The sequence below is a fragment of the Danio rerio genome, chromosome 1 (assembly GCF_052040795.2).
Source record: "Danio rerio strain M-AB ecotype USA chromosome 1, GRCz13ab, whole genome shotgun sequence".
NCBI lineage: Eukaryota > Metazoa > Chordata > Actinopteri > Cypriniformes > Danionidae > Danio > Danio rerio.
In genome coordinates this window covers 22,752,561-22,770,000 of record NC_141021.1, presented here as the reverse complement: position 1 = coordinate 22,770,000, position 17,440 = coordinate 22,752,561, and the positions used below count along the sequence as shown (strand labels likewise).

The 17,440-nt window shown below is 37.2% G+C and overlaps 1 protein-coding gene across 19 annotated transcripts in view; it reads left to right on the top strand.

The window, feature by feature from the left end:
* Positions 1–17,440, top strand: part of glrba (glycine receptor, beta a) — an 86,034-nt gene that overhangs the window by 54,218 nt on the left and 14,376 nt on the right. Inside the window, exon 10 of one of the 19 annotated variants that reach the window (XR_015475958.1) lies at positions 11,625–13,701. The gene's annotated coding sequence lies outside the window, so the exon portion shown is untranslated. 19 annotated transcript variants of the gene reach the window in all.

Sequence of the window (17,440 nt, the reverse complement as noted above, 5' to 3'; positions counted from 1 at the left end):
ATCTACATCTATCTATCTATCTATCTATCTATCTATCTATCTATCTATCTATCTATCTATCTATCTATCTATCTATCTACCTCTATCTATCTATCTATCTATCTATCTATCTATCTATCTATCTATCTATCTATCTACCTCTATCTATCTGTCTATCTATCTATCTATCTATCTATCTATCTATCTATCTATCTATCTATCTATCTATCTATCTATCTATCTATCTATCTACCTCTATCTATCTATCTATCTATCTATCTATCTATCTATCTATCTACCTCTATCTATCTGTCTATCTATCCATCCATCTATCTATCTATCTATCTATCTATCTATCTATCTATCTATCTATCTATCTATCTATCTATCTATCTATCTATCTATCTATCTATCTACCTCTATCTATCTATCTATCTATCTATCTATCTATCTATCTATCTACCTCTATCTATCTGTCTATCTATCCATCCATCTATCCATCATGCTAACAATTTGCTAATTCACACTAGAATCATGCTAGTCACATGCTAATTCATGCCAAAATCATGCTAGTCACATGCTAATTTATACTAGAATCATGCTAACAACATGCTAATTCATGCTAGAATCATGCTAACAACATGCTAATTCATGCTAGAATCATGCTAGTAACATGCTAATTCATGTTAGAATCATGCTAACAACATGCTAATTCATGCTAGTAACATGCCAATTCATGCTAAAATCATGCTAACAACATGCTAATTCATGCTAGAATCATGCTAGTAACATGCTAATTCATGCTAGAATCATGCTAGTAACATGCTAATTCATGCTAGAATCGTGCTAGTAACATGCTAATTCAAGCTAGAATCGTGCTAACAACATGCTAATTCATGCTAGAATCGTGCTAGTAACATGCTAATTCAAGCTAGAATCGTGCTAACAACATGCTAATTCATGCTAGAATCATGCTAGTTACATGCTAATTTATGCTAGAATCATGCTAGTAACATGCTAATTCATGCTAGAATCATGCTAGTAACATGCTAATTCATGCTAGAATCATGCTAGTAACATGCTAATTCATGCTAGAATCGTGCTAGTAACATGCTAATTCAAGCTAGAATCGTGCTAACAACATGCTAATTCATGCTAGAATCATGCTAACAACATGCTAATTCATGCTAGAATCGTGCTATTAACATGCTAATTTATGCTAGAATCGTGCTAGTAACATGCTAATTCATGCTAGAATCGTGCTAACAACATGCTAATTCATGCTAGAAACATGCTAGTAACACGCTAATTCATGCTAGAATCATGCTAACAACATGCTAATTTATGCTAGAATCATGCTAACAACATGCTAATTCATGCTAGAATCTTGCTAACAACATGCTAATTCATGCTAGAATCCTGCTAGTAACATGCTAATTCATGCTAGAATCGTGCTAACAACATGCTAATTCCTGCTAGAATTGTGCTAACAACATGCTAATTCATGCCAGAAACATGCTAATTCATGCTAGAATCATGCTAACAACATGCTAATTCATGCTAGAATCATGCTAGTAACATGCTAATTCATGTTAGAATCATGCTAACAACATGCTAATTCATGCTAGAATCATGCTAGTAACATGCCAATTCATGCTAAAATCATGCTAACAACATGCTAATTTATGCTAGAATCATGCTAGTAACATGCTAATTCATGCTAGAATCATGCTAGTAATATGCTAATTTATGCGAGAATCATGCTAGTAACATGCTAATTCATGCTAGTAACATGCTAATTCATGTTAAAATCATGCTAGGTACATGCTAATTCATGCTAGAATCATGCTAGTAACATGCTAATTCATGCTAGAATCGTGCTAACAACATGCTAATTCATGCTAGAATCATGCTAACAACATGCTAATTCATGCTAGAATCATGCTAGTAACATGCTAATTCATGCTAAAATCATGCTAACAACATGCTAATTCATGCTAAAATCATGCTAGTAACATGCTAATTCATGCTAGAATCATGCTAACAACATGCTATTTCACGTTAAAATCATGCTAATAACATGCTAATCTATCTATCTATCTTTCTATCTATCTATCTATCTATCTATCTATCTATCTATCTATCTATCTATCTATCTATCTTTTCATACTTTTTAAAACTGTTTAAACTAAATAAACTATTACCGTCAGGCTTTCACAAGCCAGCCTCAAAGTTTGTTCTCAAACTTTAAGAATCTAGTTATTATTATTCTTCTTCTGACTCTAAAAATCAAAATCTATCTCCTCCTTGAACTTTCGAACTATTACCACCAAACTCACACCAGACCTCCAAACTATTCTGACTCGGTATGCTATATCTCCTCAGACTGATTGGACTTTCGGTTTTCCGAAAAACGTCCCGGGACTGTCGGAAAAATCCCATAGACTTAACATTGGACCAAACTTTGTGACCTCGTAACTCTGCGTCAGACTGTCGCACAGAACTCTAACTGGGCTCATTTAACTCAGACTATCAAACTGCCAATGACTGATCACCTTTAAACTTTCTAGCCACGCCCTAGCAACCACTTTTGGACCCTAGAAACTGTCCCATAGACTTCCATTCAAAAGACTCTCATTGACTTAACATGGGATCAAACTTTGTGAGCTCATAACTCTGCATCAGACTGTCCTACAGACTAATGGCTGAGCTCATTTAACTACGACTACCAAACTGCCAATAACTGATGAGCTTTTAACTTTCTAGCCACACCCCTAACTACCACATACTGCACCCTAGCAACTGTCCCGTAGACTTCCATTACAAAAGACTCTCATTGACTTTACATGGGATCAAACTTTGTGAGCTCATAACTCTGCATCAGACTGTCATAGAGACTAATGGCTAAGCTCATTTAACTCAGTCTAGCCAGCAGCCAATCACTGATGGCCTTTTAACTTTCTAGCCACACCCCTAACTACCACATACTGCACCCTAGCAACTGTCCTATAGACTGTAATTAGGTGTGCTATCGAATGCTTATAATTCTAACATGCTAATGACATGCCAATCATGCTAGCAACATGCTACTCATATGCTAATCATGCTAATGACATGCTAACTCATACTGGAAACATGCTAATGACATGCTAATTTGTACAAGAATCATGCTAGTAACATGCTAATTCATACTAGACTCATGTTAATAACTGGCCTACATGCATATCTTTGCTTAGCAGTGTCCTATTGACTTGAGGGATGGCTCATCTGACTCAGACAACCAATGAGCATCTCAATATGATAATGAAGCTCACAAGCCACGCCCCCAAATTGATTCCATAGACTTCCATTAAAATAGGCCAAGATGCATATCTTTGCATAGCAGTGTCATACAGACATGGGGGTTGGTTCATTTTACTTAGACAGCCAACCACATTCAAGTGCACTCTGTAACCTCGCCCATAGCAACAAAACAGAGTACCCTAGCAACCATTCATCAACAGCTATATCTCAGCATCAGAACATCGTAGAGACTTGGAGATTGGCTCGTTTGACTCATGCTAGCAAACGGAACTTCCTAAATGCTACAAATGCTAGCAGTGATTAGCTACATGCTAATATTGACTAGCCAAGTACTGTAACTTGCTAGAAATGCTTACTAAGTATAAATGTTTTATCAAGCATGTATGTGAGGCTTGCCTAGTAACCAACCAGGGTACCCTAGCAACTGCCTAGCAACCACCCAAATTACCCTAGCAACCGCCTAGCAACCACCTAGCAACGGCCTAGTAATGCCTTAGTAAGGGCCTAGCAACCACTCAGGACACCCTAGCAACCGCCTAGCAACGCCTTAGCAACCACTCAGAATACCTTAGCAACCACCTAGCAACACCTTAGCAACCACCTAGCAACCACTTGGGACACCTTAGCAACCGCCTAGCAACACCTTAGCAACCACCTAGCAACCACTCATAACACCCTAGCAACTGCCTAGCAACGCCTTAGCAACCACATAGCAACCACTCAGGACACCCTAGCAACCACCTAGCAACACCTTAGCAACCACCTAGCAACCACTCAGGAATCCATAGCAACCACCTAGCAACGCCTTAGCAACCACTCAGAATACCCTAGCAACCATCTAGCAACCACTTAGGACACCTTAGCAACCACCTAGCAACACCTTAGCAACCACCTAGCAACCACTCAAAACACCCTAGCAACCGCCTAGCAACACCTTAGCAACCACCTAATAACCACTTAGGACACCCTAGCAACCGTCTAGCAACACCTTAGCAACCACCTAGCAACACCTTAGCACATGCTAATTCATGCTAGAATCATGCTAACAACATGCTAACTTCATGCTAGAATCATGCTAATTCATGCTAAAATCGTGCTAGTAACATGCTAATTTATGCTAGAATCATGCTAGTAACATGCTAATTCATACTGGAATCATGCTAGTAACATGCTAATTCATGCTAGAATCATGCTAATAACATGCTAATTCATACTGGAATCTTGCTAGTAACATGCTAATTCATGCTAGAATCATGCTAATAACATGCTAAATCATACTAGAATCATGCTAATGACATGCTAATTCATACTAGACTCATGCTAGTAACATGCTAATTCATACTGGAATCATGCTAGTAACATGATAATTCATGCTAAAATCATGCTAATAACATGCTAATTCATACTGGAATCATGCTAGTAACATGCTAGTTCTTCCTAGAATCATGCTAGTAACATGCTAATTTATGCTAGAATCATGCTAGTAACATGCTAACTCATGCTAGAATCATGCTAATAACATGCTAACTCATACTAGAATCATGCTAATAACATGCTAATTCATACTAGAATCTTGCTAATTCATATTAGAATCATGCTAGTAACATACTAATTCATGCCAGAATCATGCTAGTAACATGCTTATTCATGCTAGAATCATGCTAATAACATGCTAATTTATACTAGAATCATGCTAGTAGCATGATAATTCATACTAGACTCATGTTAGTGACATGCTAATTCATACTAGAATCATGCTAATAACATGCTACTTCATGCTAGAAAAACACTAGTAACATGATAATTTTACTACAATCATGCTAATAACACACTAATTCATGCTAGAATTATGCTAGTAACATGCTAAATCGTGCTAGAATCATGCTAATAACATGCTAATCCATGCTAAAATCGTACTAATAAGATGCTAATTCATGCTAATAACTTGCTAATCTATGCTAAAATCATGCTAATAACATGCTACTTATACTTTTTCAAACTGTTTTTAAACTAAATAAACTATTACCAACAGGCTTTGTCAAGCCAGCCTCAAAGTTTGTCTCGACGAACTTTACTGTCTAGTTATTCTTCTTCTGAGACTAAAATTCAAAATCTATCTGCTCCTTGAACTTTCAAACTATTACCACCAAACTCACACCAGACCTCCAAACTGGTCTGACTCTTTATGCTATATCTTTTCCGACTGATCCGACTTTCGGTTTTCCGAAAAACGTCCCGGGACTGTCGGAAAAATCCCATAGACTTAACATTGGATCAAACTTTGTGACCTCATAACTCTGCGTCAGACTGTTGCACAGACTTCTAACTGGGCTCATTTAACTCAGACTATCAAACTGCCAATGACTGATCACCTTTAAACTTTCTAGCCACGCCCTAGCAACCACTTTTGGACCCTAGTAACTGTCCCATAGACTTCCATTCAATAGACTCTCATTGACTTAACATGGGATCAAACTTTGTGAGCTCATAACTCTGAATCAGACTGTCCTACAGACTAATGGCTGAGCTCATTTAACTCCGAATACCAAACTGCCAATAACTGATGAGCTTTTAACTTTCTAGCCACTCCCCTAACTACCACATACTGCACCCTAGCAACTGTCCCATAGACTTCCATTACAAAGACTCTCATTGACTTTACATGGGATCAAACTTTGTGTGCTCATAACTCTGAAACAGACTATCCTACAGACTAATGGCTGAGCTCATTTAACTCCGACTACCAAACTGCCAATAACTGATGAGCTTTTAACTTTGTAGCCACACCCCTAACTGTCCCGTAGACTTCCATTACAAAAGACTCTCATTGACTTTACATGGGATCAAACTTTGTGAGCTCATAACTCTGCATCAGACTGTCCTACAGACTAATGGCTGAGCTCATTTAACTCTGACTACCAATCTGCCAATAACTGATGAGCTTTTAACTTTCTAGCCACACCCCTAACTACCACATACTGCACCCTAGCAACTGTCCCGTAGACTTCTATTACAAAAGACTCTCATTGACTTTACATGAGATCAAACTTTGTGAGCTCATAACTCTACATCAGACTGTTATAGAGACTAATGGCTGAGCTCATTTAACTCAGTCTAGCCAGCAGCCAATCACTGATGGCCTTTTAACTTTCTAGCCACACCCCTAACTACCACATACTGCACCCTAGCAACTGTTCTACAGACAGTAATTAGCTGTGCTATTAAATGCTTATAATTCTAACATGCTAATGACATGCCAATCATGCTAGCAACATGCTACTCATATGCTAATCATGCTAATGACATGCTAACTCATACTGGAAACATGCTAATGACATGCTAATTTGTACTAGAATAATGCTAGTAACATGCTAATTCATACTAGACTGATGTTAATAACTGGCCTACATGCATATCTTTGCTTAGCATTGTCCTATTGACTTGGGGGATGGCTCATCTGACTCAGACAACCAATGAGCATCTCAATATGATAATGAAGCTCACAAGCCACGCCCCCAAATTGATTCCTTAGACTTCCATTAAAATAGGCCAAGATGCATATCTTTGCATAGCAGTGTCATAGAGACATGGGGGTTGGTTCATTTGACTTAGACAGCCAACCACATTCAAGTGCACTCTGTAACCTCGCCCATAGCAACAAAACAAAGTACCCTAGCAACCATTCATCATCAGCTATATCTCAGCATCCGAACATCATAGAGACTTGGAGATTGGCTCGTTTGACTCATGCTAGCAAACGGAACTTCCTATATGCTACACATGCTAGCAGTGATTAGCTACATGCTAATATTGACTAGCCAAGTACTGTAACTTGCTAGACATGCTTACTTAGTATAAATGTTTTATCAAGCATGTATATGAGGCTTGCCTAGTAACCACCCAGGGTACCCTAGCAACTGCCTAGCAACCACCCAAATTACACTAGCAACTGCCTAGCAACCGCCTAGCAACGGCCTAGTAATGCCTTAGTAAGGGCCTAGCGACCACTTAGGACACCCTAGCAACCGCCTAGCAACGCCTAGCAACCAATTAGAATACCCTAGCAACCACCTAGCAACCACTTGGGACACCTTAGCAACCGCCTAGAAACACCTTAGCAACCCCCTAGCAACTGCTCAGAACACCCTAGCAACTGCCTAGCAACGCCTTAGCAACCACCTAGCAACCACTCAGGACACCCTAGCAACCACCTAGCGATGCCTTAGCAACCACCTAGCAACCACTCAGGACACCCTAGCAACCCCCTAGCAACGCCTTAGCAACCACTCAGAATACCCTAGCAACTACCTAGCAACCACTTAGGACACCTTAGCAACCACCTAGCAACACCTTAGCAACCACCTAGCAACCACTCAGAACACCCTAGCAACCGCCTAGCAACACCTTAGCAACCACCTAGCAACCACTCAGGACACCCTAGCAATTGCCTAGCAACGACTTAGCAACCACTCAGAATACCCTAGCAACCACCTAAGCATGCTATGTGACATGCTAATTCATACTAGAATCATGCTAGTAACATGCTAATTCATACTACAATAATGCTAATAACAAGCTAATTCACGCTAGAATCATGCTAATTCATACTAGAATCATGCTAGTAACAGGCTAATTCATACTAGAATCATGCTAGTAACATGCTAATGCATGCTAGAATCATGCCAGTAACATGCTAATTCATGCTAGAATCATACTAGTAACATGCTAATTCATGCTAGAATCATGCTAGTAGCATGCTTATTCATACTAGAATCATGCTAGTGACATGCTAATTTATTCTAGAATCATGCTAGTAACATGCTTATTCATGCTAGAATCATGCTAATAACATGCTAATTCATACTAGAATCATGCTAATAACATGCTAATTTGTACTACACTCATGCTAATAACATGCTAATCCATGCTAGAATCATGCTAATTCATGCTAGAATCATGCTAATAACATGCTACTTATACTTTTTCGAACTGTTTTTAAACTAAATAAACTATTACCAACAGGCTTTGTCAAGCCAGCCTCAAAGTTTGTCTCGACGAACTTTACTGTCTAGTTATTATTATTTTTATTTATTATTCTTCTTCTGAGACTAAAATTCAAAATCTATCTGCTCCTTGAACTTTCAAACTATTACCACCAAACTCACACCAGACCTCCAAACTGGTCTGACTCTTTATGCTATATCTTTTCCGACTGATCCGACTTTCGGTTTTCCGAAAAACGTCCCGGGACTGTCGGAAAAATCCCATAGACTTAACATTGGATCAAACTTTGTGACCTCATAACTCTGCGTCAGACTGTTGCACAGACTTCTAACTGGGCTCATTTAACTCAGACTATCAAACTGCCAATGACTGATCACCTTTAAACTTTCTAGCCACGCCCTAGCAACCACTTTTGGACCCTAGTAACTGTCCCATAGACTTCCATTCAATAGACTCTCATTGACTTAACATGGGATCAAACTTTGTGAGCTCATAACTCTGAATCAGACTGTCCTACAGACTAATGGCTGAGCTCATTTAACTCCGACTACCAAACTGCCAATAACTGATGAGCTTTTAACTTTCTAGCCACTCCCCTAACTACCACATACTGCACCCTAGCAACTGTCCCGTAGACTTCCATTCAAAAGACTCTCATTGACTTAACATGGGATCAAACTTTGTGAGCTCATAACTCTACATCAGACTGTCATACAGACTAATGGCTGAGCTCATTTAACTCAGACTACCAAACTGCCAATAACTGATGAGCTTTTAACTTTCTAGCCACACCCCTAACTACCACATACTGCACCCTAGCAACTGTCCCGTAGACTTCCATTACAAAAAACTCTCATTGACTTAACATGGGATCAAACTTTGTGAGCTCATAACTCTGCATCAGACTGTCATAGAAACTAATGGCTGAGCTCATTTAACTCAGTCTAGCCAGCAGCCAATCACTGATGGCCTTTTAACTTTCTAGCCACACCCCTAACTACCACATACTGCACCCTAGCAACTGTCCTATAGAACGTAATTAGCTGTGCTATCAAATGCTTATAATTCTAACATGCTAATGACATGCCAATCATGCTAGCAACATGCTACTCATATGCTAATCATGCTAATGACATGCTAACTCATACTGGAAACATGCTAATGACATGCTAATTTGTACAAGAATCATGCTAGTAACATGCTAATTCATACTAGACTCATGTTAATAACTGGCCTACATGCATATCTTTGCTCAGCAGTGTCCTATTGACTTGGGGGATGGCTCATCTGACTCAGACAACCAATGAGCATCTCAATATGATAATGAAGCTCACAAGCCACGCCCCCAAATTGATTCCATAGACTTCCATTAAAATAGGCCAAGATGCATATCTTTGCATAGCAGTGTCATAGAGACATGGGGGTTGGTTCATTTGACTTAGACAGCCAACCACATTCAAGTGCACTCTGTAACCTCGCCCATAGCAACAAAACAGAGTACCCTAGCAACCATTCATCAACAGCTATATCTCAGCATCAGAACATCGTAGAGACTTGGAGATTGGCTCGTTTGACTCATGCTAGCAAACGGAACTTCCTAAATGCTACACATGCTAGCAGTGATTAGCTACATGCTAATATTGACTAGCCAAGTACTGTAACTTGCTAGAAATGCTTACTAAGTATAAATGTTTTATCAAGCATGTATGTAAGGCTTGCCTAGTAACCAACCAGGGTACCCTAGCAACTGCCTAGCAACCACCCAAATTACCCTAGCAACCGCCTAGCAACCACCTAGCAACGGCCTAGTAATGCCTTAGTAAGGGCCTAGCGACCACTCAGGACACCCTAGCAACGGCCTAGCAACGCCTTAGCAACCACTCAGAATACCCTAGCAACCACATAGCAACACCTTAGCAACCACCTAGCAACCACTTGGGACACCTTATCAACCGCCTAGCAACACCTTAGCAACCACCTAGCAACCAGTCAGAACACCCTAGCAACCGCCTAGCAACGCCTTAGCAACCACCAAGCAACCACTCAGGACACCCTAGCAACCACCTAGCAACAACTTAGCAACCACCTAGCAACCACTCAGGACACCCTAGCAACCGCCTAGCAACGCCTTAGCAACCACTCAGAACACCCTAGCAACCACCTAGCAACACCTTAGCAACCACCTAGCAACCACTTAGGACTCCTTAGCAACCACCTAGCAACACCTTAGCAACCACCTAGCAACCCCTCAGAACACCCTAGCAACCACCTAGCAACCACCTAGCAACCAATCAGAGCACCCTAGCAACTGCCTAGCAACAACCTAGCAACCACTCAGAACACCATAGCAACCACCTAGCAACACTCTAGCAACATCTTAGCAGCCACCTAGCAACCACTCAGGACACCCTAGCAACTGCCTAGCAACGACTTAGCAACCACTCAGAATACCCTAGCAACCACCTAAGCATGCTATGTGACATGCTAATTCATACTAGAATCATGCTAGTAACATGCTAATTCATACTACAATCATGCTAATAACATGCTAATTCATACTAGAATCATGCTAATAACATGCTAATTCATACTAGAATCATGCTAGTAACATGCTAATGCATGCTAGAATCATGCTAATAACAGGCTAATTCACGCTAGATTCATGCTAGTAACATGCTAATTCATACTATAATCATGCTAATAACATGCTAATTCATGCTAGAATCATGCGAGTAACATGCTAATTCATGCTAGAATCATTCTAGTAACATGCTAATTCATACTAGAATCATGCTAATTCATGCTAGAATCATGCTAATAACCTGCTAATTCATACTAGAATCATGCTAGTAACAGGCTAATTCATACTAGAATCATGCTAGTAACATGCTAATGCATGCTAGAATCATGCTAGTAACATGCTAATTCATGCTAGAATCATACTAGTAACATGCTAATTCATGCTAGAATCATGCTAGTAACATGCTAATTCATGCTAGAATCATTCTAGTAGCATGCTAATTCATACTAGAATCATGCTAGTGACATGCTAATTTATTCTAGAATCATGCTAGTAACATGCTAATTCATGCTAGAAGCATGCTAATAACACGCTAATTTATACTAGAATCATGCTAATAAAATGCTAATTTGTACTACATCCCATGCTAATAACATGCTAATCCATGGTAGTATCATGCTAATTCATGCTAGAATCATGCTAATAACATGCTACTTATACTTTTTCAAACTGTTTTTAAACTAAATAAACTATTACCAACAGGCTTTGTCAAGCCAGCCTCAAAGTTTGTCTCGACGAACTTTACTGTCTAGTTTAGTACTAGAGTTTAAAAGTCTAGTAAATCTAAACCTCAATCCAACACAGGCTTAATCTGAAAACAAAGCCCTACAGCAGTGGTGCTCAACTCTGTTCCTGGAGATCAACCTTCCTGCAAATTTCAGCTCCAACCCTGATCAAACACACCTGAATCAATTGATTATGACCTGAACAGCACTTGATAATTACAAGCAGGTGTGTTTGATATGGGTTGCAACTGAAATCTGCAGGAAGGTCAATCTCCAGGAACAAGGTTGGTCACGCCTGCCCTACAGTATACATTTCAGGAGGTCATGAATTATTTAGCCAGAGGTACGCATGGCTGCATTTCGTCTTTAAAATGAACACTAGGGGGCGGTATGATGCCATTTCTTTTCACGATTACTAGCTGACCGCTTACCACTGTATGGATAGCTTACCAGTTTGTACAGTTAGCTCGCCATGTATGCCGGTGGACTTGACACGTAGAGAGGAGTTGATCATGATGATGGGGTTCGAGTCTGACAAAGAACACTTCAAGAAAGCTGGTAAAGCAAAAACAGAGACCAAAAAATATAATAAACAAGTAAATAACAGGGTGAGAATGTGGTAAAATCTGAAAATGTGGTAAAAATTAAACGAGGACTTTTCTTTTTCTGGATTGCTTTTGAAAACTGTCAGTAGGGTTTAGGGAAGTTGGTGGGGGGGTCAATTGAAAACACTTTTGGTTGGAAGGGGTGGGTATCATTAAGGTTTTAACCGTATTACTACTTTTATCAATACCTCTTATTTGTTCGGTTCTTTAACAGTTCCCTTATCTGTACTTTTTGTAGTGTTTTTTTTTTTTTTATAAAAAACAAAACAAAACAATTTGAACAGAATTAACTACACTCTGTTTTATTATTTCGTTTTTAATGTAAAATAAAACTAATCCAATAATTGTAAAAACAAATAAATATTTTTATTCCTGTAAAAGAATGAACAATGGTTTGAAGCAAAATGACTCAACATGTTTGCTTTTCTGGCAGAAGTCAGGATCTTTTTTGGTTTATTGTGCTCCCTGTAGTTGAAAATACCCTCTTTGAGTTGCAAAATGCAGTTAAATGAGATGTTTATGATTTTTCATTAACGCATTCACATAAATAGTGAACAGTGTATTGGGTGTTTATTGTGTTTTAATACAGTTTTGAAGCATCTTGCAATGTAAAAAATAAGCAGTTTTTTATATCATTTCTTAATAATAGTACATCATTAGGCTATTCATAGGCTATATTTGTAAAAACAGTAATGTAAAAGTATTTTTTATGTTGAAGATTTATTTGGGCTACTGCAGAAAAAAAATTGTTTTCCTTGTAACATGAATGTTTGTGCTTATTTAACTATTAATGTTATACTAATTTAGGTGATTGACTGCTGCCATAACGATGTGGATGTAAAATTACCGTTAGTAACTAGGCAGTCAAAAACTTTTCAATACTTTTCATTGCAGTTAATGCACTTTTAAAAGATACTTTCACTTCGATTATACAAGAAAACAACTTGTTGCGTTTGTTGCAACTGGCATTGTCGCTGTCCACTTAGGAAATACAACCCATTTGGTTCTCTCCGCCACTTTGCAAGCTTACGAGCTGTGTGTGTGCATGAGTCTGTGTCGCGAGCTACAGCATGTGTGAGCACTGGGCGCGCACAAACAGATGAGAACTGTGATGGCTTTTATACTTGATGCTCTCACCGGAAACACAAGCATTTCTCAAGTGAAATTGCCCACTATGCAAATGAATATTAAATATAGCAAATTAGAAAAGGTTGGTCAGTTAAATTATGCAACTGTAAGTAATGTTTATTCAGCAATAATTCTCCAGTACCGATAGCAGAACCGTTAACGTCAGAGCTTATTGATACTTCTGTTTTTTATAATGTAGCACCTAAACCGCTAAAGTACCGAGTTTCGGTACCCAACCCTATAGGTTGGGTTTATCATTTGTCAGTCATTCAGTCAGTCAGTCGACAGCAGGCATGAATGGCACTCGTGGGAGAATTTTGAGATCAAAAAGTGTACACAGAGGCCTCGCTGGTGGATGAACTAAAACAAAAACTGCAAAAAAAAAAAAAATGTAGCTCGTAGGACTTATTTGGTGCTCTCTACTCTAGAAATGTATATACATTTTCAAAATGAGCCTGGATCACAAGATCTCTACTGCAGGGTTCCCAGTTTTTCATGGACACCAAATTCAAGGACTTTTAAAATTACTAATAATTTTAAATAGAGCACATTTGGCATATTATTAGTCATAGTTCACGTAAGATTTAAATTTAAGATTTTTAGGACAAGTAATAATAATAATAACAATAATAATAATAATAATAATAATAACAACAACTAATAACAAATAACACAATGAATTTTAAATTCAAGCACTTTCAAGGACCTAAGTTTTGTTTTTAGGAACTTGTTTTTAGTTTCCAGCCCTTAAATTCATATGTCTGAAATTTAAATACCTTCAAGTACTTTAAACAAGCGTGGGAACCCTGTACTGGTTTGTTTGTAGCTGTGATTGATGAATAAATTAACACATGCAGTCTCTGTGCCACAATGCAAAGTTCTTTTTCTTGCTATTTTAGAAAAAATGTGAATATGATTTGGAATTAGTGGAAGTAATGGTGGTGAAAAAGAATTCAGCTCAGATAGGTGGGGTTTAGATCTTATTTATGGATTTTACATCAGCATTTAACCCAGTAAACATTGGTTTATCAACTGAATTGTCTCCAGTGTCTCTCAACTCTTGCACTATGGATTAAATGACTTTCTAAAAGACAGACTTCACACTGTAAAAAAAACAAAACAAACAAACAACGCTGTGTTCCACGCATTTGATTTGTGTTGGGACAATATGAAGGAATTAAGTTTACAAATATGTAATTTTTGCAAATTTAAGTGGATTGAACATAAAACAATCAAGTTGTTAAAGAAACTCAAGAATTATGTTGTTTCAGCTCATTTTAGATAAAAAGATCAAACAAACAACTAACGTAAACAGTCTTACATTGAAATTTAAAGAAATACAATAACAAGACTGTAATGGTCATGTCATGGTCAACTTTCATCAAAATTCAGTCACAGAGATAAAATTCCTAAATTATATAATAATAATACATTTGTAAATAACATTTTTATGGTGATCTTTGCTTATCTGCAGATTTTATAGCACAATTTACTCAACTGAGAGAAGTCGGTGCTGTTTGTGCATTGTTTGCATGTTTCAGACATTTGCTCTTAGCTTACTTTTGTTTGCATTTGCATGCTTTCAAGCTCTGTCAAGACGCTAGGTGGCAACCCATTGCTCGAATAACTCGTTTTTTTAGAAGCAACATGTTAGGCTGAGTGGTTTTAAATCTAACAATATAATTGTGAATTCAGGGTGTCCACAGGGATGTATGTTATAACCTAGTTTATTCTTCATAAATGAAAAAGAAATCAGGTATGAAATTAAGGATATGTCACTTTTGAAATATGTTGATGACATGGCCTTGTTGACATGGCCTTGTTGGCCTGTATGAGGGGTGAGCAAACTCTGGGGAACAATAGGGAATGTGTGGATTCCATAGTCCACCAGTTCCAAGAGAGTTTGCTGCAGTTAATACAAGTAAGACCAAAGAGCTGTGCTGTGGGAGGCCTTGCTTTATTAAAACCAACCACTTTTTATGTGAATCACTTATTACTTATTCTTAATTAATGAAAGAAACGGCAACAGACTGAATTGTGAATTTTGAAGTGTATGTTGCATTTTCTTGTAAAACATACAGTACTTCAGTAATCATTTAACATAGATGACTGTTTAAATTAATAAGTATTTTGAGGTTGCACTTCTTTAATATGTAATCATATGATTTATTTTAGGAATATGCGTTATAAGATTTGTTTAGAAATTGTTATTGCACTGAATGATATTTTAAAAAAGACACATTCAAATGTACTAGAAAAAAATAAGACAGTTAGCTGCTTGAAACCCCCAATTTAATTAGCATCCATGATGTACAGGGTAATTCAAAAAGAATACCACAACTTTAAAAATCTGTATTTAATCACAGAAACATGATGGAACCTTGGGTAATTAATCAATGTGAAGAGTACTTAACTTGTTCCACACTTTCTGTTGCATCCCGGGCTTAACAGTTTGGATAGCTGCAGTTATTCCTTCTTTTAGTTGAGCAACCAAATAAGACTTCAGAGCTTCTTTAAATTGATGACAGCAAGAGCTTAGCTGTCCTTTTCTTTTTTGCAGGGTTCTTGATTGTCAAAGTTTTGGTATTCAGTTTGAATCACCCTATAATGCCAGCATAACGGTTCAGTACCATGGACAGCACCATTTAATTATGTGCATTATCCAGTTACATTTTATTGTAGGGTGTTTATACAGAGTAACTATTCATTTTAAATAGCTGAAATACTGATAAAAGACATACATTTTTAATTTAATAAATATATTTTTATTGAATAAAAAAGTAATCAGAAACAAATAATGTAATAAAGTTTTTGAAAATGTATGCTAATAACATTCAAGCTATTTTATGCTTTAAATTTTTCATTTCTCTATAAACATTTTCTGTTTATGTAGACATATTCTGATGTGGTCTCAAACATACAGTTGAAGTCAGAATTATTAGCCACCTTTTGAAATTATTTTTCTTTTATAAATATTTTCCAAAAATGTTTAACAGAACAAGGAAATTTTCACAGTATGTCTGATCATATTTTTTCTTCTGGAGAAAGTCTCATTTGGTTTAATTCAGCTAGAATGAAAGCAATTTTTAATTCTTTAAAAACCATTTTAAGGTCAAAATTATTAGCCCCTTTCAGCTATATATTTTTGATAGTCTACTACAAAACAAACCATCATTATACAATAATTTGCTTAATTACTCTAACCTGCCTAGTTAACCTAATTAACCTAGTTAAGCCATTAAATGTCACTTTAAGCTATGTAGAAGTGTCTTGGAAAAATATCTAGTAAATATTGTTTGCTGTCATCTGCCAAAGATAAAATAAATCAGTTAATAAAAAATATTAATTAAACTATTATGTTTTGAAGTGTTAAAAAAAATCGGTAACACTTTACAATAAGGTTCATTAGTTAATGCATTTACTAACATGAACTAATCATGAACAACACATGTACAGCATTTATTAATCATAATTGAACATTTATTAATGCATTATTAACATCCAAGTCCATGCTTGTTAACATTAGTTAATGCACCATGAGTTAACATGAACTAACAATGAACTACTGTATTTTAACTAACTAACTAACTAACTAACGTTAACTAACATGAAAAAATACAGTAGTAAATGTATTGTTCATTGTTTGTTCATGTTAGTAAATGCATTAATTAACACTAACTAATGAACCTTATTGTAAAGTGTGACCAAAAAATCTTCTCTCCGGTAAACAGAACTTGGGGGAAAAAAATAAACAGGGGGGCTAATAATACAGGGGGTCTAATAATTCTGACTTCAACTGTATGTTTATTGTTTATTTATTACCTGTGTATTTATTTAAGCCATATTAGCAAGATTTCTGTCAAGGTGTGTTTGACTTTAAATGTGACACTAAACACTTTATCCTAGAAAAACCCAAAAAAGACTTGTACAGCTCTTCCACAAATAGGAAAGCAAAAAAAGCTGACACCAAAATGCTCTCTTTCCTAGGAAAGAAAATAGATCAGTAATCAAAGCCTGGAAACTAAAAACAGAATCGCAACCGCTAGAAAAAAAAAAGGCTTACTAAGGAGCAGTGAACTCCTCCTGAACTATGAGATACTGCTTCTGCGCTTACA